This window comes from Leptodactylus fuscus, chromosome 1 (assembly GCF_031893055.1).
Source record: "Leptodactylus fuscus isolate aLepFus1 chromosome 1, aLepFus1.hap2, whole genome shotgun sequence".
NCBI lineage: Eukaryota > Metazoa > Chordata > Amphibia > Anura > Leptodactylidae > Leptodactylus > Leptodactylus fuscus.
The window spans coordinates 304,804,110-304,827,155 of NC_134265.1; the positions used below are offsets into that span (position 1 = coordinate 304,804,110).

The window sequence follows — 23,046 nt, forward strand, 5'->3', positions numbered from 1 at the left end:
TTGAGCTAGCTGTAGAAACTATAGTTACCTCAGATAAATTCTAAAGTGTAGTTGAGAGTTTATTAAAAATCTGTTATCTAAATTACTGTAGTTAGATACTATTTTTTGACAGTACCATGGAGACAGAGCTGCACCTGCCAAGAGGCGACCTGAGGCAACTGGTTTAGGCAGCAGCTTCTGACATAGACTTAAGGGCAACATTTTTTTTTAAATAGACCACTACCTATTGGATTAATCTAGCAAATAGATTTCAAGCCTCTGCTTCTATTTACAGAGCTTGCTGCAGTATTCTTCAGCATGTACACTCTAGAGTAAGAAGCAGGGAATGGTGAGTAAGACATCAACTTAATCAAATAATCCATAATCCAATAGATAGTATAATACATAATCCATTAGATAGCAATCTAACATTAGAGATGGGCCTAACTTGTTCAGCATAAAAAATCTAACAGTTATACTCACCTCTCCTTTGCATCTTGTGGTTCCCAGGCATCCTCGTCAGGCCTTTTCCAACCTCTAGCTAATGTCATGGGACCCAAGGTCATATCTGAGGCCTATAATTGGCCTCAGTGTCAACATGGGGTGAGTCCTCCACATAATGGGGCTAGAAGAGATCTAAAGAGGATGCCTGCTAACTTTCAGATGCTATGAGAATGCCACTGATAGGTGAGTTAAGTTGAGTAGTAACTGTTTGTTATTTTTACTCACCTCCCCTGTGACTTCACTTATTATACTTTGAGGTCTGAGGAGTGGCTTATGAATGGTGAACAACAAAATGTTTTGGTTCAGCAATAGCCTGAAACTTTTGGAAAATTAATTTAAATCCAGTCTGATTCAAGTCAGATCTCTCATATCTATGTTATTCTAAATTATCATTGTGTGGGTTCCAAAAAGAAAAGGGCAATGTTATGCTTGGAGGCAAAAAAAAGAACAGGTCAGTAGAATGTTTGTTGGCCTAAAGAGGTACAATATACTATGTGGGAGACAGTAAAGGAGGCATTATACTGTGTGTGAGTCAGCAAAGGGATAATATACTGTTGGGGCCATACTGTAAAAATGTAGCAGTATTCAGCTCACCCTGTAAACTTGTAATGAAGATCTCCTGGAGAGCTTGGTACACAGGTGGACTCCAACCCATTAACACATGGTAGTGAAGGAAGTAAAGGAAACCAGCTGCATCCAGGAAGGCGGTCAAGTAAACTCCACGGTAATTAAAATTTAACTTTTATTTTCTATACATGAATAAAAAAGTTACATAGTAACTATTGCGGTTAGTCAGTCAAGAAAAGCGACGCGTTTCGGGAACACATGGTCCCTTGCTCTCGGCATGGAGCCGAGAGGAAGGGACCATGTGTTCCCGTAACGCGTCGCTTTTCTTGACTGACTAACCGCAGGTGTCATACTGTGTTTGTGCCAAATAAGCATTTTTTTTTATGGGGGAGTGATGCCAGTAAGGAAGAGAAGTGGCCTATAATTTTATTTGGGGGAGTCTCATCACTCAATTAAAGATCACCAGATCTCCCTACGACTCCTTCACTAATGTTCGTAAAAGGAGTTGCATTGCAACCTGCAACCAAGACTTCTAGATGGAAAAATGTTGAGCAGTGTTTGACTCAAAGTCACAACTGTTATTTTTTTAGTTTGTTGTCTATGCTTATTATGCAGTACTTCAAGCCTCCTGACTTAAGATTTGTGTATATTAAGCCGCAGTGTCCTTTATGGAATTGGTAGTTTGAACCTTCAAACTTGTACTGGACTGTCTTTTATTAGTTTTGAGATCTGGATGCATATTGATTTACTATAGCCAGTATTAGGTTCGGACATAAACATGGATTCCAGTCTATGGAATATTCTTGGATATGGCCAAGAAAGGTAAACCAAGATGTCAAAGGTTAGTAAGGGTGGCTAATATCCTATTGCACTGTTCGCCTTGGCCCCTGTCTAAAAGGAGAGGGATGGGAGAGGTGTAGCTTGTCTGTTGGGAGTTAGGTATTTCAATGAGTCCATACGTACAGCCAGTTTTTGCAGCTGAATATCCAGGCCGAATTGAAGAGCAGCAAAATATGGAGCAAGTCCTACAACTGTTTGTACTTGTGGCTCTGTCAATTCATTTTCAATATATTGGTCAGTGAACATCACAGAGGACACGTGAATACCAATCCTTGTGTCATCCATGCCATTCTAACTGACCCATAGACTGCACATAGTCTTTTGAATGTAGCCTTAAACTGATATATGTATTTCTACATTAGGGAGAGATACAAGGGACACATAATATATCTGACTATATAAAGTTAATTTGTTATCAAAACTATAGCACTGCAGTAAAGCAGAAAGCACCAATTGATGGGATATTCTTAATAAAAATTATTACACACACACACACATATATACACATACATACATACACACACACACACTCACGTGAAGGGGCGTGAACAACTAAAATGAAATTTCACATCTTTTAATAGTGTCATGAAACTTTTTTATATTCCATTCCATATCGCAGATATTATAAATACATTCCGTACAGTAAAGAATCTTTTCAGGAATAGCAAATATTAGCATTTTCCGAACAAAAAGTGTTGTGCCTTTTATCTCATAAAACAGATTGTGGGAATAATTTCAGTTTAACTTGTGGAATGAGTACAGAAGACGACTGATCTTGTGTTATCCTCACAAACATTGAAAAGGTCTGACTAATGGATGCTAATTTAATGTTGACTTTGTCATTTGCACAGTTTCATGTGTTAGAATCATTAATTAGGATCGTTTGGTGATATTTTTGTTCAAACATCATAACAAGAAGCATAATTGTTAATCATTTCACAAAAATATGGTAATGAAAGCATCTGCTGTCTACAAAGGATTGCCTGAATGATCATCCAGGATATCAGAACTGACATCATCACAAAGGCTTTATAAAATATTGCGTACCTGTATCTATGTATAACATACATATTGTTCCATGAATAGATAATATATATCTCTAACATTACCCCAAGGCCTAATACCGCCTTCAATGGTTTATTGCTTAAAAAATATTACATTGTGAAAATGATTAAAAGATTAACTTTTCTTCAAAGAAGGTATGCTGAAAGGTAATATTAAAACTAGTGAGGCTTGAGCACCTAATATTACTTAATGCTCCAATAAACCTGTCAGTCAAAGAAGTAAGATAAGGCCAATAATGTGACCATAATACATTATACAAATGCATTAAGACTACATAGTTCATGTTAGAGAAAAGTCACATCACATTGGGCACCCGCTGCTAGAATATTCACAGTCCCTATTGCCCTTTGCTTTGCAGCGATTGCTGATCACTACCACATACACCTAGCTCCTCTTCTGAGCCTGGCCATAAGGCAAGCACATGGTCACTGGCTGATTCTTAAAGGGCCACCTCATGCATTTGCTTTATTGATCCCAGCTAATCCACTGTGTTCCCTGAAAACATAAGGTACCTTTAACAACATTTTGATGTCTTAATAATTCATGTTCAGAGATTGATAGTTTCTGCAAAAGTTTACCTGTTGTTGTGACCTCTGCCCAGGGGCGTAAGTACCATAGAGGCAGGGGAGGCAACTGCCACAGGGCCCGGGCCATTAGGGGGCCTGGTGACAGGGGACACTATTGGGGATAATACTGTGTGCAGGGGCCACTATTGGGGATAATACTGTGTGCAGGGGCCACTATGGTACATAATACTGTGTGCAGGGGCCACTAAGGGACATAATACTATGTGCAGGGGCCACTAAGGGACATAATACTGTGTGCAGGGGCCACTAATGGACATAATACTGTGTTCATGGCTTACTAAGGGACATAATAGAGTGCGGAGGAGTGGGCCGGTCGAGGTCTGCCTAGTTACGCGGGGGAGGGCCCATGACTAGTTACGCCACTGCCTCTGCCTGTCATTCCCATTCTACTGATCCTGACTTCGACCTGATTACCATACTGAACCTGTGCTGCCTGCTCTGACCTATTATATAACTTATTGTACTGTCCTCACCATTTCTCAGCATCTTCTCACCTGCTTAGGTCAATTGTCAATGATACTGGGACTATTCCTAGAGTTAACAACCTGGGGACTACCCTGACAGAACTGCCTGGAAATCATGAGAGGTTTTATTGACAACATGTCAGTACTTCATGACGTGGTTCATATATTCGCTCTTTGTTCTAATTTAACCATTTTATGAATCCATGCATGTATCCTATTAAAGTATAAGGAAAACTACCTTAAAGTCATTTTAGGGTTCTACATCAGAAAAGCCTCACCATTAGCGAAAGCCAAACAATAGACATCCACTTTATTTGAGAAGGAAATACTTTGTACCCTTTTATATTAGTATAAGTGTGTTCACCCTTACCACAACTTAAATTTAATTAAAAACTCCAATTTCTCATTAAACAAATTCAATACAATGTCAAAAGTCGCTAGCAAAACTCTCAACAGTCTGCCTTTCACTTTAGAACTACAAGGTAGCAGCACATAGACATATATAAGACAGAAGTCTTGGTACAGAATAGTATAGGATTGTGTCATTTTCATCATCTTGTACCATACATTTCAGGGCACCCTGGTCAAGGGTAAAGAAGGACACATCTATATGTTCTAAGAGTAACACCTTTATTATTCTTGTATTCAGGGAACAGTATGAGCTACATAGTAACTTTCTCGAAGTAGTTGTGTATGTATCACCATTGACAGTATTTGGAATTCACCAAATTTTCATCTTGCCTCCAAACAAAAGGGCAAACTGACATTGACCAAAATGGTGGTGGTAACAGAGGACATGACTTTAAACTCAATTCCTACTAAAAATACACGCGTTAGGTTTTTAGTACGGAGCATCGCTTTTCACTGGATTGTTACAATTTTTTGTCATTGACTCTTTTCACATTGCATCGATTTGCATTCGTTTTAGATTCTCTACCAGGTTGAGTGACTGCAATCTTTATTTTAAGGGTTTGAAATGCAAAGTAATGCAACATTTTCCATGTAAGTGAATTTCAGGCAGTCGTCCATAAATCTTAGCTTGTACAAAATAAACCTGATCAAACACAATGTTTAGCAAAAGTTTGAGGATAAAGTTTCTTATAGAGGACATTAATTAAAAATAAGCCAAGAACATGAAGTTAACGTATTCTGATAGCATAACTTTAGCTTTCACCTTTTCTTTCACCTTCTGTATATCGAGTATGATAGAAAGTGGATCAAATGCTAGAATCCTCAGAGACATCAAGGTAAATTTAAGATGCATAAGTATACAGCGTAACACCACACAGACAAGGTAAACAGAGATAAGTTGAAGGCGGTAAAACAACACAAGCATTACTTAGGGATGACTTTTCCATAAATATATCATTATCTGTAAATGACAGGGATACTTTAGACTTTGCTAAAGAGATAAAAGGCATAGCAATTCCAAAACAAGCAGAAAAATATCAGTTGTAAAGTCTTTTTTTTTTTTTCCCCGCACAGGTTTAAATGGGGAAGATAATTACATGGTTGCTAAGATTACAGCGCTTACTCTAGAGGTAGCCATAGAAAGTTGTGCTTCGTCAATAGTTCTATTCCACAAGGTTATTCTACTCTCAGCAGTCAAGCCATGTATAACAATGCAAATGATTAAGCATTTGTATAAACTCTCTAATGCATATTCCACTCTGTGACACACATACTAAAAAGATTGTTTTATAAAAGATGTAAAGTACAGTTCAGCGGAAAATAAATAAATAATTTAAAGAAATGTCTGCTTAAGATCTGTCGCTTCATGATAACATTCCCATTAGATTCACTTATGCCAGAAACCTCATTTACCTTTGTTTTGGTTTACACTCATAAAAACCCATAAAACCTTGACTTCAATCATGTATTTCCATACATACAATACATAGAGATGCATATGAAGTATATAGACATGGATAATTCCCATAGAATGTATACTTTACATGTTGCATATGGAAACCAATTAGAATGTGCACAGGTAGTAAGAATCTTCCAATATTATCAAAGACGCATAGTGGAAAGTAGAGATAAGGCTGATCAAAGGTATATACAGTCATATGATAATGTTATTGGAAAGCAACATTGCCCAATTCGGATTGTTCTAACACCTATGTCAACTTGAAAAAGAAAATGTGATATCTGTTATTAAACAGATATGCTCCTACCTCAGTACATTGGTGATGGCTCAGATATCCCCCCAATGTACTTTGTCTTCAAGTTAGGTTTCAGCCACAACACTATGAAAAAACATAGAGAGAAAAATGTTACTATAGATGGTGTACTACAATCAGAATAATACTGAATATTACAACAAAATACAAATATTGAATTTCAACCAGGGCTATATCTGCCATGAGGTGAGATGAGTATTAGGTGGTCCTGAAGGGGTGGCAGTAAGCGGGGTCAGATTAGACAGTGAGTGCCAAGCTGCACCTCTGTTGTCTGCATCTGCTATTTTGCTCCAGGTTCCCAGTGATATCATAGGATACAGGAATGAAATGGAAGATATACACGTGTGGTAAGCCAGAAAAAGTCCTGGGTACAGCATAAGTGAATTTTATATAATTATAGATCACAATACACAGAACAGCATGTGGGGAGAGGGATATTACCTGTGGAGGGCACTATTACTGTATTGTAGTGCCCCCCATAGTTAATAACATGTCTTGTGTAGGGGGAGACTATTGAGGTTGTGAGGAAAGCACAATTAGGGTGTGTTCACACGATGTGAAATTGAGCATGATCTGGCATGTATACGGCATGTCAGAGTTTGAGCGCTAAAAAAGATCCCATTGATTTCAATGGGAGTTACGATCGTATACGGCGCGTAATTTTGCACCATAATTTTGTGGCCGCAAAATTACAGGCGCAAAATTACGTGCCATATACGATCGTAACTCCCATTGAAATCAATGGGATCTTTTTTGAGCGTGCAAACTTCTGACACGTGTCTACGTGCCAGATTGCACGCCACTTTACTCCGTGTGAATTCCCCCTAAGGGTTGACACATCTGCACCTTCTGAAGACACTTTGCTCTGTTCTGACAGTAGAAGTTGAAAAACTGGAGTGAATTGAAGGAGCACAGTACTCAAGCAAGTCCTTCTACACCCACAATCATAATCCATGTTGGTAGGCCATTGTGCATGTTGTGAAGTAACACTTTTTTAAACCCCAACCAAATTAATCCCAATTACTTTACAAATACTCATAGTCGTTTCAGATTGTTTATTATTAGAGAAGTTAGTTCCTAAAAAGAACCCGTCACCTCTCCTAACGTGCCCTTGTTAGTAAATATTTGCACTCACCATAATATAACAATTCCGGAGCATCTTTTCCTAAAACTTTATTTTTGTCCTTTCCTTGGTTATTACTACTAGAACCTTATGAATAATTTGATAACTGTGTGTTGTTTTTTTTGTTTTGTTTTGTTTTTTTTTCCCTTAGAGTGTGCAACTATTTTATATAACAGTATGAATAATACTTGTGATTATATTAACTCATGTAGCATGTGTAGTTTTACACCTGTTGCTTAGTAGGTAGTTGCTGTATCTTTATAAAGAAGTTTGACGTTTTCAACACCATTGAGGAAGCCCTCACAGAGGGCAATACGCATGAGGACATTGATTGATCAACCATTCTGTGGAGCGAACTTCAGGGGTGATATCCTTTTTTTACACTGTATGCTCCATATTTTGGTAATGATCTGCGACTTTTTATAACTATATGTCATTTTAATTGATTTTATCTTTATTGTTCCAATAAAAGAAAAGCCTCTTTTATTCTTATTGTATTTGTGAGTTAAACATATCATCTATATACGAGCCCATCACTCCCCTCAGTGCGCAAGTGAAAAATGTAACTAATACTCCTATCAAAAGTTCATGTTCCTTTATGTGAACAAAATTAAAATGCATAGCATAAGCATAAACATTTAGCTTGACACTCCATCCGTTTATGACCCTTTGGTTATTTGTTATGTTTATGTACTACAGACTTGTACTATGGATTTTCACTTAATAAAGGATAATGGACTTTTAATGGAAGTGACAGATGGATTTTGCACTTGTACATGTATTTACTATAACAGACATGTCAAGAGAACTGACAGGTCCTCCTTAAGCGTCAACCACAGTCATTTTCAAGTTATAAAATTGTTTTTTTGGTCACTCCACTTGCATACAAATACACATACTCCTATTTTTACATCTGACAATCTTATGTACAACACTCTGATTCATTTCCATGGATCTTCTACAGCAGAGGTCCCCAAATGCAGGTTGTAGACCAGTAATGGGCTGTGAATCACCTGGTACAGGGGCCATAGGATGCATGGGCTGTAAATCACCTGGTACTAGGCCATAGGGTGCTCTTTCAGGGGCTGGCATTATACAAGGTGATATATTACTATTCAGAGTTTGCTTCCCGGTAATTTACACAGCACTGTTCCATTGATGGAGAGGTTGTTGGCAGCTCACAAGGTGTACTGCCTTATAATGAGCAATGTATACGAGTAGTGGTAGCCAATGAGGTGTACAGTGGCTGGGAGCTAACTAGAGAGCGTAACACTGAGATTACACCCCAGATCGCCCATCCCTTGGGTCTCCTTATATCCTACCTGCAGCCCCAATCCCCCTACATCTCTCTATACTGATGCCGCACCACAGCATATCAGACCACCTGCGGGCCTATCCACACTCCCACTACAAAGACCAGTTCTGCATCCTCCATCCACAACCACAATATAATCGCTGTTCTAGTGTGAGGATTAACTACACTATAGATTCCAATCTGGTGTGAGATGTTTAGAACTACACTTGGCAAATGCAAAATGTAGCTAAAAGTCACGGGAAAATTGTCAGAGTGCGTGAGGAAAAATTATCTTGCTTGGAACTGGTCCATGGTGCAAAAATAGGTTGGGGATTGCTCTTATAGAGTATATCTATCTTGGTTTATTAATCTAGAAGCAAACTAGCAATGTACAGTAATCTATGTATGTTAAAGATTCCATTCATTTCAAACAAGAGAACAGCCTTGGAATGAATAGCTATTCATAAATAATAGAGATGAGCGAACACTAAAATGTTCGAGGTTCGAAATTCGATTCGAACAGCCGCTCACTGTTCGAGTGTTCGAATGGGTTTCGAACCCCATTATAGTCTATGGGGAACATAAACTCGTTAAGGGGGAAACCCAAATTCGTGTCTGGAGGGTCACCAAGTCCACTATGACACCCCAGGAAATGATACCAACACCCTGGAATGACACTGGGACAGCAGGGGAAGCATGTCTGGGGGCATAAAAGTCACTTTATTTCATGGAAATCCCTGTCAGTTTGCGATTTTCGCAAGCTAACTTTTCCCCATAGAAATGCATTGGCCAGTGCTGATTGGCCAGAGTACGGAACTCGACCAATCAGCGCTGGCTCTGCTGGAGGAGGCGGAGTCTAAGATAGCTCCACACCAGTCTCCATTCAGGTCCGACCTTAGACTCCGCCTCCTCCGGCAGAGCCAGCGCTGATTGGCCGAAGGCTGGCCAATGCATTCCTATGCGAATGCAGACTTAGCAGTGCTGAGTCAGTTTTGCTCAACTACACATCTGATGCACACTCGGCACTGCTACATCAGATGTAGCAATCTGATGTAGCAGAGCCGAGGGTGCACTAGAACCCCTGTGCAAACTCAGTTCACGCTAATAGAATGCATTGGCCAGCGCTGATTGGCCAATGCATTCTATTAGCCCGATGAAGTAGAGCTGAATGTGTGTGCTAAGCACACACATTCAGCACTGCTTCATCAAGCCAATACAATGCATTAGCCAGTGCTGATTGGCCAGAGTACGGAATTCGGCCAATCAGCGCTGGCCAATGCATTCTATTAGCCCGATGAAGTAGAGCTGAATGTGTGTGCTAAGCACACACATTCAGCACTGCTTCATCAAGCCAATACAATGCATTAGCCAGTGCTGATTGGCCAGAGTACGGAATTCGGCCAATCAGCGCTGGCTCTGCTGGAGGAGGCGGAGTCTAAGGTCGCTCCACACCAGTCTCCATTCAGGTCCGACCTTAGACTCCGCCTCCTCCGGCAGAGCCAGCGCTGATTGGCCGAAGGCTGGCCAATGCATTCCTATGCGAATGCAGACTTAGCAGTGCTGAGTCAGTTTTGCTCAACTACACATCTGATGCACACTCGGCACTGCTACATCAGATGTAGCAATCTGATGTAGCAGAGCCGAGGGTGCACTAGAACCCCTGTGCAAACTCAGTTCACGCTAATAGAATGCATTGGCCAGCGCTGATTGGCCAATGCATTCTATTAGCCCGATGAAGTAGAGCTGAATGTGTGTGCTAAGCACACACATTCAGCACTGCTTCATCAAGCCAATACAATGCATTAGCCAGTGCTGATTGGCCAGAGTACGGAATTCGGCCAATCAGCGCTGGCCAATGCATTCTATTAGCCCGATGAAGTAGAGCTGAATGTGTGTGCTAAGCACACACATTCAGCACTGCTTCATCAAGCCAATACAATGCATTAGCCAGTGCTGATTGGCCAGAGTACGGAATTCGGCCAATCAGCGCTGGCTCTGCTGGAGGAGGCGGAGTCTAAGGTCGCTCCACACCAGTCTCCATTCAGGTCCGACCTTAGACTCCGCCTCCTCCGGCAGAGCCAGCGCTGATTGGCCGAAGGCTGGCCAATGCATTCCTATGCGAATGCAGACTTAGCAGTGCTGAGTCAGTTTTGCTCAACTACACATCTGATGCACACTCGGCACTGCTACATCAGATGTAGCAATCTGATGTAGCAGAGCCGAGGGTGCACTAGAACCCCTGTGCAAACTCAGTTCACGCTAATAGAATGCATTGGCCAGCGCTGATTGGCCAATGCATTCTATTAGCCCGATGAAGTAGAGCTGAATGTGTGTGCTAAGCACACACATTCAGCACTGCTTCATCAAGCCAATACAATGCATTAGCCAGTGCTGATTGGCCAGAGTACGGAATTCGGCCAATCAGCGCTGGCCAATGCATTCTATTAGCCCGATGAAGTAGAGCTGAATGTGTGTGCTAAGCACACACATTCAGCACTGCTTCATCAAGCCAATACAATGCATTAGCCAGTGCTGATTGGCCAGAGTACGGAATTCGGCCAATCAGCGCTGGCTCTGCTGGAGGAGGCGGAGTCTAAGGTCGCTCCACACCAGTCTCCATTCAGGTCCGACCTTAGACTCCGCCTCCTCCGGCAGAGCCAGCGCTGATTGGCCGAAGGCTGGCCAATGCATTCCTATGCGAATGCAGACTTAGCAGTGCTGAGTCAGTTTTGCTCAACTACACATCTGATGCACACTCGGCACTGCTACATCAGATGTAGCAATCTGATGTAGCAGAGCCGAGGGTGCACTAGAACCCCTGTGCAAACTCAGTTCACGCTAATAGAATGCATTGGCCAGCGCTGATTGGCCAATGCATTCTATTAGCCCGATGAAGTAGAGCTGAATGTGTGTGCTAAGCACACACATTCAGCACTGCTTCATCAAGCCAATACAATGCATTAGCCAGTGCTGATTGGCCAGAGTACGGAATTCGGCCAATCAGCGCTGGCCAATGCATTCTATTAGCCCGATGAAGTAGAGCTGAATGTGTGTGCTAAGCACACACATTCAGCACTGCTTCATCAAGCCAATACAATGCATTAGCCAGTGCTGATTGGCCAGAGTACGGAATTCGGCCAATCAGCGCTGGCTCTGCTGGAGGAGGCGGAGTCTAAGGTCGCTCCACACCAGTCTCCATTCAGGTCCGACCTTAGACTCCGCCTCCTCCGGCAGAGCCAGCGCTGATTGGCCGAAGGCTGGCCAATGCATTCCTATGCGAATGCAGACTTAGCAGTGCTGAGTCAGTTTTGCTCAACTACACATCTGATGCACACTCGGCACTGCTACATCAGATGTAGCAATCTGATGTAGCAGAGCCGAGGGTGCACTAGAACCCCTGTGCAAACTCAGTTCACGCTAATAGAATGCATTGGCCAGCGCTGATTGGCTAATGCATTCTATTAGCCCGATGAAGTAGAGCTGAATGTGTGTGCTAAGCACACACATTCAGCACTGCTTCATCAAGCCAATACAATGCATTAGCCAGTGCTGATTGGCCAGAGTACGGAATTCGGCCAATCAGCGCTGGCTCTGCTGGAGGAGGCGGAGTCTAAGGTCGGACCTGAATGGAGACTGGTGTGGAGCGATCTTAGACTCCGCCTCCTCCAGCAGAGCCAGCGCTGATTGGCCGAATTCCGTACTCTGGCCAATCAGCACTGGCTAATGCATTGTATTGGCGTGATGAAGCAGTGCTGAATGTGTGTGCTTAGCACACACATTCAGCTCTACTTCATCGGGCTAATAGAATGCATTGGCCAGCGCTGATTGGCCGAATTCCGTACTCTGGCCAATCAGTGCTGGCCAATGCATTCTATTAGCTTGATGAAGCAGAGTGTGCACAAGGGTTCAAGCGCACCCTCGGCTCTGATGTAGCAGAGCCGAGGCTGCACAAGGGTTCAAGCGCACCCTCGGCTCTGATGTAGGAGAGCCGAGGGTGCACTTGAACCCTTGTGCAGCCTCGGCTCTGCTACATCAGAGCCGAGGGTGCGCTTGAACCCTTGTGCACACTCTGCTTCATCAAGCTAATAGAATGCATTGGCCAGCACTGATTGGCCAGAGTACGGAATTCGGCCAATCAGCGCTGGCCAATGCATCCCTATGGGAAAAAGTTTATCTCACAAAAATCACAATTACACACCCGATAGAGCCCCAAAAAGTTATTTTTAATAACATTCCCCCCTAAATAAAGGTTATCCCTAGCTATCCCTGCCTGTACAGCTATCCCTGTCTCATAGTCACAAAGTTCACATTCTCATATGACCCGGATTTGAAATCCACTATTCGTCTAAAATGGAGGTCACCTGATTTCGGCAGCCAATGACTTTTTCCAATTTTTTTCAATGCCCCCAGTGTCGTAGTTCCTGTCCCACCTCCCCTGCGCTGTTATTGGTGCAAAAAAGGCGCCAGGGAAGGTGGGAGGGGAATCGAATTTTGGCGCACTTTACCACGTGGTGTTCGATTCGATTCGAACATGGCGAACACCCTGATATCCGATCGAACATGTGTTCGATAGAACACTGTTCGCTCATCTCTAATAAATAATATTATGAGAAGACATGCATTTAAAACAAATAAAATCCTATTCACAATGTAGCTAGAGACACATCACTACATGAATTGTCGAACAAATTGCTTGAAAAAGACTCCAAACACAAAAACTGATGTTAACCCAGCCATTAGTTATGAGATGTCTCACAACACTTCACGAGACTTCTTCTGGTAATAAGAGCAGCAGGCGTCCAATACTTCTCTTTTATCATGTGTAGCTCTGAGCAGTTCTGAAGAACAGAAACACTTGATAGCTACTCATACACATGGGTAGTCCCATAACAAAAAGTGATTCCATACATAATTTTATGACTTGTGGACAACCACCTGAAAATAAAGGCAGCACATTAAATGCAGTTGACTGTAGTTTCCTGCACAGTGGGATGGCCAGTAATGCCGATGTGTAGATATAAAGTACAAGGCACTATGAAGAGTGACGAATCATTTTTATTCTCAGAATATGTGGGAATCCCAGAGGTCGGTTCTCCACAGATCATAAAGAAATGGAATATCCTGGTGACAGGTCATCACTTTATAAGATGGGGAGCCCCTTTAATATCTCAGTCAACACATTAGACCTAACTATTAGAGATGAGCGAACACTAAAATGTTCGAGGTTCGAAATTCGATTCGAACAGCCGCTCACTGTTCGAGTGTTCGAATGGGTTTCGAACCCCATTATAGTCTATGGGGAACATAAACTCGTTAAGGGGGAAACCCAAATTCGTGTCTGGAGGGTCACCAAGTCCACTATGACACCCCAGGAAATGATACCAACACCCTGGAATGACACTGGGACAGCAGGGGAAGCATGTCTGGGGGCATAAAAGTCACTTTATTTCATGGAAATCCCTGTCAGTTTGCGATTTTCGCAAGCTAACTTTTCCCCATAGAAATGCATTGGCCAGTGCTGATTGGCCAGAGTACGGAACTCGACCAATCAGCGCTGGCTCTGCTGGAGGAGGCGGAGTCTAAGATAGCTCCACACCAGTCTCCATTCAGGTCCGACCTTAGACTCCGCCTCCTCCGGCAGAGCCAGCGCTGATTGGCCGAAGGCTGGCCAATGCATTCCTATGCGAATGCAGACTTAGCAGTGCTGAGTCAGTTTTGCTCAACTACACATCTGATGCACACTCGGCACTGCTACATCAGATGTAGCAATCTGATGTAGCAGAGCCGAGGGTGCACTAGAACCCCTGTGCAAACTCAGTTCACGCTAATAGAATGCATTGGCCAGCGCTGATTGGCCAATGCATTCTATTAGCCCGATGAAGTAGAGCTGAATGTGTGTGCTAAGCACACACATTCAGCACTGCTTCATCAAGCCAATACAATGCATTAGCCAGTGCTGATTGGCCAGAGTACGGAATTCGGCCAATCAGCGCTGGCCAATGCATTCTATTAGCCCGATGAAGTAGAGCTGAATGTGTGTGCTAAGCACACACATTCAGCACTGCTTCATCAAGCCAATACAATGCATTAGCCAGTGCTGATTGGCCAGAGTACGGAATTCGGCCAATCAGCGCTGGCTCTGCTGGAGGAGGCGGAGTCTAAGGTCGCTCCACACCAGTCTCCATTCAGGTCCGACCTTAGACTCCGCCTCCTCCGGCAGAGCCAGCGCTGATTGGCCGAAGGCTGGCCAATGCATTCCTATGCGAATGCAGACTTAGCAGTGCTGAGTCAGTTTTGCTCAACTACACATCTGATGCACACTCGGCACTGCTACATCAGATGTAGCAATCTGATGTAGCAGAGCCGAGGGTGCACTAGAACCCCTGTGCAAACTCAGTTCACGCTAATAGAATGCATTGGCCAGCGCTGATTGGCCAATGCATTCTATTAGCCCGATGAAGTAGAGCTGAATGTGTGTGCTAAGCACACACATTCAGCACTGCTTCATCAAGCCAATACAATGCATTAGCCAGTGCTGATTGGCCAGAGTACGGAATTCGGCCAATCAGCGCTGGCCAATGCATTCTATTAGCCCGATGAAGTAGAGCTGAATGTGTGTGCTAAGCACACACATTCAGCACTGCTTCATCAAGCCAATACAATGCATTAGCCAGTGCTGATTGGCCAGAGTACGGAATTCGGCCAATCAGCGCTGGCTCTGCTGGAGGAGGCGGAGTCTAAGGTCGCTCCACACCAGTCTCCATTCAGGTCCGACCTTAGACTCCGCCTCCTCCGGCAGAGCCAGCGCTGATTGGCCGAAGGCTGGCCAATGCATTCCTATGCGAATGCAGACTTAGCAGTGCTGAGTCAGTTTTGCTCAACTACACATCTGATGCACACTCGGCACTGCTACATCAGATGTAGCAATCTGATGTAGCAGAGCCGAGGGTGCACTAGAACCCCTGTGCAAACTCAGTTCACGCTAATAGAATGCATTGGCCAGCGCTGATTGGCCAATGCATTCTATTAGCCCGATGAAGTAGAGCTGAATGTGTGTGCTAAGCACACACATTCAGCACTGCTTCATCAAGCCAATACAATGCATTAGCCAGTGCTGATTGGCCAGAGTACGGAATTCGGCCAATCAGCGCTGGCCAATGCATTCTATTAGCCCGATGAAGTAGAGCTGAATGTGTGTGCTAAGCACACACATTCAGCACTGCTTCATCAAGCCAATACAATGCATTAGCCAGTGCTGATTGGCCAGAGTACGGAATTCGGCCAATCAGCGCTGGCTCTGCTGGAGGAGGCGGAGTCTAAGGTCGGACCTGAATGGAGACTGGTGTGGAGCGATCTTAGACTCCGCCTCCTCCAGCAGAGCCAGCGCTGATTGGCCGAATTCCGTACTCTGGCCAATCAGCACTGGCTAATGCATTGTATTGGCGTGATGAAGCAGTGCTGAATGTGTGTGCTTAGCACACACATTCAGCTCTACTTCATCGGGCTAATAGAATGCATTGGCCAATCAGCGCTGGCCAATGCATTCTATTAGCGTGAACTGAGTTTGCACAGGGGTTCTAGTGCACCCTCGGCTCTGCTACATCAGATTGCTACATCTGATGTAGCAGTGCCGAGTGTGCATCAGATGTGTAGTTGAGCAAAACTGACTCAGCACTGCTAAGTCTCTGCATTCGCATAGGAATGCATTGGCCAGCCTTCGGCCAATCAGCGCTGGCTCTGCCGGAGGAGGCGGAGTCTAAGGTCGGACCTGAATGGAGACTGGTGTGGAGCGATCTTAGACTCCGCCTCCTCCAGCAGAGCCAGCGCTGATTGGTCGAGTTCCGTACTCTGGCCAATCAGCGCTGGCCAATGCATTCTATTAGCCCGATGAAGTAGAGCTGAATGTGTGTGCTTAGCACACACATTCAGCTCTACTTCATCAGGCTAATAGAATACATTGGCCAATCAGCGCTGGCCAATGCATTCTATTAGCTTGATGAAGCAGAGTGTGCACAAGGGTTCAAGCGCACCCTCGGCTCTGATGTAGCAGAGCTGAGGGTGCACAAGGGTTCAAGTGCACCCTCGGCTCTCCTACATCAGAGCCGAGGGTGCGCTTGAACCCTTGTGCAGCCTCGGCTCTGCTACATCAGAGCCGAGGGTGCGCTTGAACCCTTGTGCACACTCTGCTTCATCAAGCTAATAGAATGCATTGGCCAGCACTGATTGGCCAGAGTACGGAATTCGGCCAATCAGCGCTGGCCAATGCATCCCTATGGGAAAAAGTTTATCTCACAAAAATCACAATTACACACCCGATAGAGCCCCAAAAAGTTATTTTTAATAACATTCCCCCCTAAATAAAGGTTATCCCTAGCTATCCCTGCCTGTACAGCTATCCCTGTCTCATAGTCACAAAGTTCACATTCTCATATGACCCGGATTTGAAATCCACTATTCGTCTAAAATGGAGGTCACCTGATTTCGGCAGCCAATGACTTTTTCCAATTTTTTTCAATGCCCCCAGTGTCGTAGTTCCTGTCCCACCTCCCCTGCGCTGTTATTGGTGCAAAAAAGGCGCCAGGGAAGGTGGGAGGGGAATCGAATTTTGGCGCACTTTACCACGTGGTGTTCGATTCGATTCGAACATGGCGAACACCCTGATATCCGATCGAACATGTGTTCGATAGAACACTGTTCGCTCATCTCTACTAACTATGACATTATATATTTAAGAAAAATAATTTTTATCTTATCTATCTGCGAGATTGGGTTATTATGATAATAATATAATTTTGACATATCTCATGCTAGCGTATGCATATATCACCGGTCTTCATATATCGTCCCCAATGGCTCTTTTAAAGCTGTTCAGTTTGTATTAGTTAAATTACCCATCTAGAATCATTTTACATTGATAAACTCCAACAATGTCTACACTTTAGTATATATATATATATATATATATATATATATATATATATATATGCAATAGAACTTTCCAAACACAACCCATCCAATAAGTATCAGTACTACAGATACCAAAGCAATCTACATTATGTTTACAGTACCTGCATAGTAAACTACCTATAACACTGTATGACATTCACACACGGCTTTAGCTGTCTTTATGGTTTTTCCTTAAGCTGTTATGATATAGTCTATTGCATTTATGAGCTCTCTTACAGAGAAGCATTGAAGATATTAAACTTCAGTTTCGGCAGCTGGTAATGATATGCATGGAGCTGGCACGCTTTCCAGTGTTTCTGTAGATTTTCCAATGTTGTGTGCATTTCCTCCAGGTACTACAAATGCATGACAATAAGACAATTGACCTTAGAATGTGTATGTCTTTGATTGGAAAATTAGATTGTGAGCTCCATAGAGGATTGGGAGGATTATGCGAGAGGTGACATTCTTGCATTTTCCTGAACATTTTTGTGGGTCTAATACAACTGATGTCTTCATGTGATTTGTATTCAGAACCAATGCACAGCTCTGTCATGTAGTGCTATCACCGAGACACAGGTGAAGGAGTTACAAGCTTCTGAGTCTTATTTGGGAGAGACTGTGTGTAAAAAAAAAAATCTTGTCTATAGTTCAACTAAATGTATAGAAAAATCCCTTTATGGTTATGTCAAAGATCATGACCTCAATAAAGAAACCACCAAAAGTACACTATTCTTATAATAAAGCAAAGTAGAAGTTAGAAGCATTGGATTGTTACAATGGTTTTGCACAGCAGGTCCTGAAAGGCTTGGGAAATAAAAGCATCAAAAGACAAGAGAATGCTGGGCAATGCTTGTTGTCAGGTAAAGAGAACCTTGAGTGAGGTTAAGATCTTTTTTCCATCCAGACAATGACCCTACACATAAAGACAAAGCTATACAGAAGTGGATGAAATGCCATTGTTCTGGAGGGACATAAAGTGAAGATATCAGTTCATAGAGCATTGGGATCCAGTCTTTGACACAGAGCTTTAAAAGATGTGTTCAACCGTAGACCCCAAGTAGATTCATAGGACTTAAAACAATTTACTAATAGGAATTTTAAAAATGTGTGCATACAAGTTAGGGGCTGAGTTTGTCATGGATTAAAGTTGCATGATACTCAATGTGACATTTGAGTGTCATCCCAGTACATTTTGTGATACATTTACATCTATGGGGCTTCCAGATCCGTACCATTCTGATAACACGGAGCAGAATAGGACCTCCTTTATAATCACCTGTGTTATCAGAACGGAATGGATCCAGAAGATGCATAGACATGAACTCATCATGGAATGCAGTTGGAATTCATCTAACCAGCATACTGTGATAGACTCGGCCCCCTAATCTGATGCACTCACAGTTCAGACACTCAGGAGCTTAATAGTTCTCCTTGTCCCACATGTGGAGATAGCAGTGGATTATAAAATTACCTTTTTGGGCAGCCTCCTAGGGCTCAAGGTCCCTGGGGGGCCCATGGCCATCCAAATCTCTCACCAAGTTAACAAGCATATGCCACTTCGAAGTGCCTGTGGTGGCAGTATCAGTTTACATTGTACTAGTAAATACATACATGATATGGTTTATAGTCTTCCTATAAGCAAGGGGGCAGCATCACAGTGTAAGCAGTGTGTGCATACTTCCAGCACAGCAAGGGAGCCTTTTATAGTGATGTCCCCCTTCTGTACCCCATGTTCATTAAAAATAAAATTGCCTACAAATTTCTCCATGAGTTTTGCAGAATCCTGGGTGCATATTGCATATGTTGCATGCACAATGTATGAACACAACCTAACACTGGGAATTGATTGAGAATGAGTATTTCTATAATTATTCATTCAGTAGATAATCATATTGATAATGAATGGTATTATTTTTTCAGACCGACATGTTACAAGTGCTATATGTGCGTACTGTACATACTGCAGACTGTTTGCAAGGTGAATACATGAAACAAAAATGCGGTTGTAAGTATTGAATAAAACGTATCATTGATTGATATCCAGAGCAAACATATTTGCAAAGAACGCCTCACACTTTTATTACAAAAGACGTATTTCCTTTTACTGTTTCATGTATAATAACAACACAAATGTATTCAGGAGGAAATTGCATATAAAATGTAAACAGGCTGGAACATAAAATGGTAATACAGAAGCCCAGTGCATGGTTGACCTGTAATTCTGTTTGACTATTCAGTTCTTTTGGTGAAATCAGTAATCCTTGAAACTTAGCAGTTGTTTGTGTCAGCACATTTATGAGGAATGTGAAAAGCAAGGCTGCAGGATTGCATATTAATTGTCTATACCATCTATTAGAATTGATGCATAAATACATTATTTTGCAGCTATAAAACATATCATGCATAACAAAGTATGTAGGCTTCAAACAGTTCTACATGAAAGAAAATTAGTATAAATTCATTCATTATGGAAAGGGATGGCCAGATAATATTGTCCCTGCTTTCTAGTCCTATCTAGTGTTTGTTCTATGCAATTTTTAACTTTAATATATAGGGGGTCACATGACATATACATCATAGGTATGCTATATTTTTGACACCCAAATATAAAAATGCCAAGGGATAAAAAGGTTTAAAACATAGGGCCACGGGCAAAGAGTGTATATTGGTCCTATACATGGAATCAAAGATTGAACCCCATTTATATTTTAGGCCCTCTGTAGCTGCATAAATGGAGTGCCAACCCTGATGTAATTCACCAATTTACTGTAAATGATGTGAATCACAAGACAAGCCTGTTATAATGTGTAGCAACTAGAGATGAGCGAGTACTGTTCGGATCAGCCGATCTGAACAGCACGCACGCATTGTAATGAATGGAAGCACCTGGTACTTCCGCTTTGACGCCGGCCGGCCGCTTAACCCCCCATGTGCCGGCTACGTCCATTCATTTCAATGCGTGTGTGCTGTTCGGATCGGCTGATCCAAACAGTACTCGCTCATCTCTAGTAGCAACTACTACATAATTCTTATATAGACTCTACAGGGTTGGTTTATCATGACTTATACACCTCAGCCCGACAAATTCATTATAGCAGTTAGGGTTAGTTCACAAGGAGCAAGAGGGGGTGGATTTTGACGCGGAATCCGCATCAAAATCCAGTCCCTCATAATAGAGGTCTATGTAGCCCGCTAGCGTTCTTTTTTCCGCTAGCGGTTTGTTCCGGCTCATAGAAAAAAGAAGCGAGCTGTCCATTCTTCAGGCGGATTCCGCAGCTGATTCAGCCACGGTGTCTGCCTTGCGACAGCACCCTCCGGACTAGCCCCATTCATTTGGGCCTAATCCGTAGCAGAGAGCTGCGATGGAATGTGTTCACGCGGAACCCCATGTGAACTAGCCCTTAAGGTTAAAGCTGAAAACTGCACCAGTCTATGACTGGCATAGGTTTTAATTTTGGCCCCAATGACTAATATGAATTACATACTATAAGCCAAAAGTTTAGACAAAGACCAATAACTAGAAATAGACCTGGATTACAATAGCAGCTAAGTCAGGGTCTGAGGCAGAGGGCCACCCAATGTTCTCACCAACCTCAACAAGTAAATGCTACATAGAAGTGACCTGTGACGGTAGAATTTACATGTACCTGTATAGTACACACATGGCTGCAACTAGTCTTCCCATAAGCAAAGAGCAGTACCATAGTGTGGATGGTGCATGCCTGGCGTACCGGAGAACCTGATGCTCTTTTACAGTGAAATCCAGCCTTTTAAACCCCATCACCAATAACAATAAAGTTGTCGTCAGCTACTTTCATCTCTTAGTTTTCTTTGGCAGTATTCTGGGTCCACCTGACAGAACCCATCACACAGTGATACTGGAGTAGTGGTTAATAATAAAAATGGGAGTGGCCTTTCTGATGGGTGTGGTTTATTTCAATATGTTTAGACAATCTATAAACCGTAGGTCAGACAGCAAGACTTATTATGGACCCCAGACCTTACCCGATAGATAGATAGATAGATAGATAGATAGATAGATAGATAGATAGATAGATTTATGTGATCGGTGGGGGTAGACAGTCGGCCCCTGCAAAGACTAGTGACCACTGAAAAATGCTTATTGTACACTGGCACCTTTTTGATCTCTAATCTGTGAGGGTGATATGGAAGAGGATAAACTAATAAAGGGGTCTATGAGACTATGACAAGTCATGTAACATTGTGATAGCTTGTATAAGTCCCAGGCCTGTAACATCACTACACCAAGAATGACCTATACCACATAAAACTCTAGTTGCAGACCTTTGCACATTGATCTATCTCACTGTATAGACACAAATCTCTAAGTATAAATACACATTTCTCAGCATATACAGTACATATACACACATATATATTTTCTTGTATCTTTTCAAAGGTTCTCTAAAAGATTTCACAAATTTGGAAAAAAGCTTGAATACAAAATGTAAAAATAAGACACTCCACCAAAAATGATTGCTAAAAAGGCCATTAAAATCACTTGAGAACTTCGCTGTGATTGGTGATATTTTGGTGTTATTTTTGCTAAATCTACCCTCTGAGTTTTAACATGCATTTTAAAATCCTGAATAAAATGTTTATGTGAATGAAACCTAAAGTACATTTCTAAATCCTAATTTCTAAATGTTCTCTCAACACTCTTCATAATTGTCACTGTATAATAAATTTTTAATAATACATGAACTGCTTTTTTGGTGCAATTTTTGACCAAATCTAATTATTTTAGGATATATATATATATATATATATATATATATATATATATATATATATATTAGCATCTAACCGCGGGGTACGGGTTTTCATTGACAATGCCCCACGTATATGTGTGCAATTGGTGGTGGCGATCATCTGCCTGGACCATGTCTTGGCACTGCTACATCCCTGTCGATACGCAGCATATGTAGGTGTATGTACATCTCTGCATATGGGGGGGCATACTGTGCTTCGCTGTAGCTATGCCCAAGCTTGGCTACATCTGGCAAGTTGTCCATTTTCTGCAGCGTCCACCACCCATTGTGGGCGAGATGGCTCAACTCATGTTACCGAACTTTATTACAGTTCCCCTTCCCCCAATTCCTCACGGCAGATGCAGAACACCACATGTCCCCGCTGTACTCACTGAAACGGTACACCCAATACTCTGCTCGTGCTCTCAAACCAAGGCTGCATGTTCGCTACCTTCCTGAGCAGTCATGAAACGCCATTTTCTACAGCTTGCAGTCTGGCTGTTTTCCTCCTATATAGCTCCGCCCACACAATAGCACAATCCTATCGGGGAACGGCTCAAGGACCTGAGATGTCGTCATCTCGGGTCCTTTATTCTAGCCTAAACATCAATTCGTTGTTAGTGGTTGTGAGGTCTGGTCATTTATGGGGATAGTAAGCAGCCTATGTTTTAATCCGGGTTTCAATCTATGTATGTGGCAAATTTCAGGCAAATCCGTTT

At 42.6% G+C, this 23,046-nt stretch overlaps 1 protein-coding gene across 1 annotated transcript in view; it reads right to left on the reverse strand.

Moving 5' to 3' along the window:
• SGCZ (sarcoglycan zeta) overlaps positions 1 to 23,046 on the reverse strand; it is a 726,451-nt gene that overhangs the window by 429,704 nt on the left and 273,701 nt on the right. The window contains exon 3 of the mRNA XM_075258762.1: positions 6,184 to 6,255. The gene's annotated coding sequence lies outside the window, so the exon portion shown is untranslated. The remainder of the gene's footprint in view (positions 1 to 6,183; positions 6,256 to 23,046) is intronic.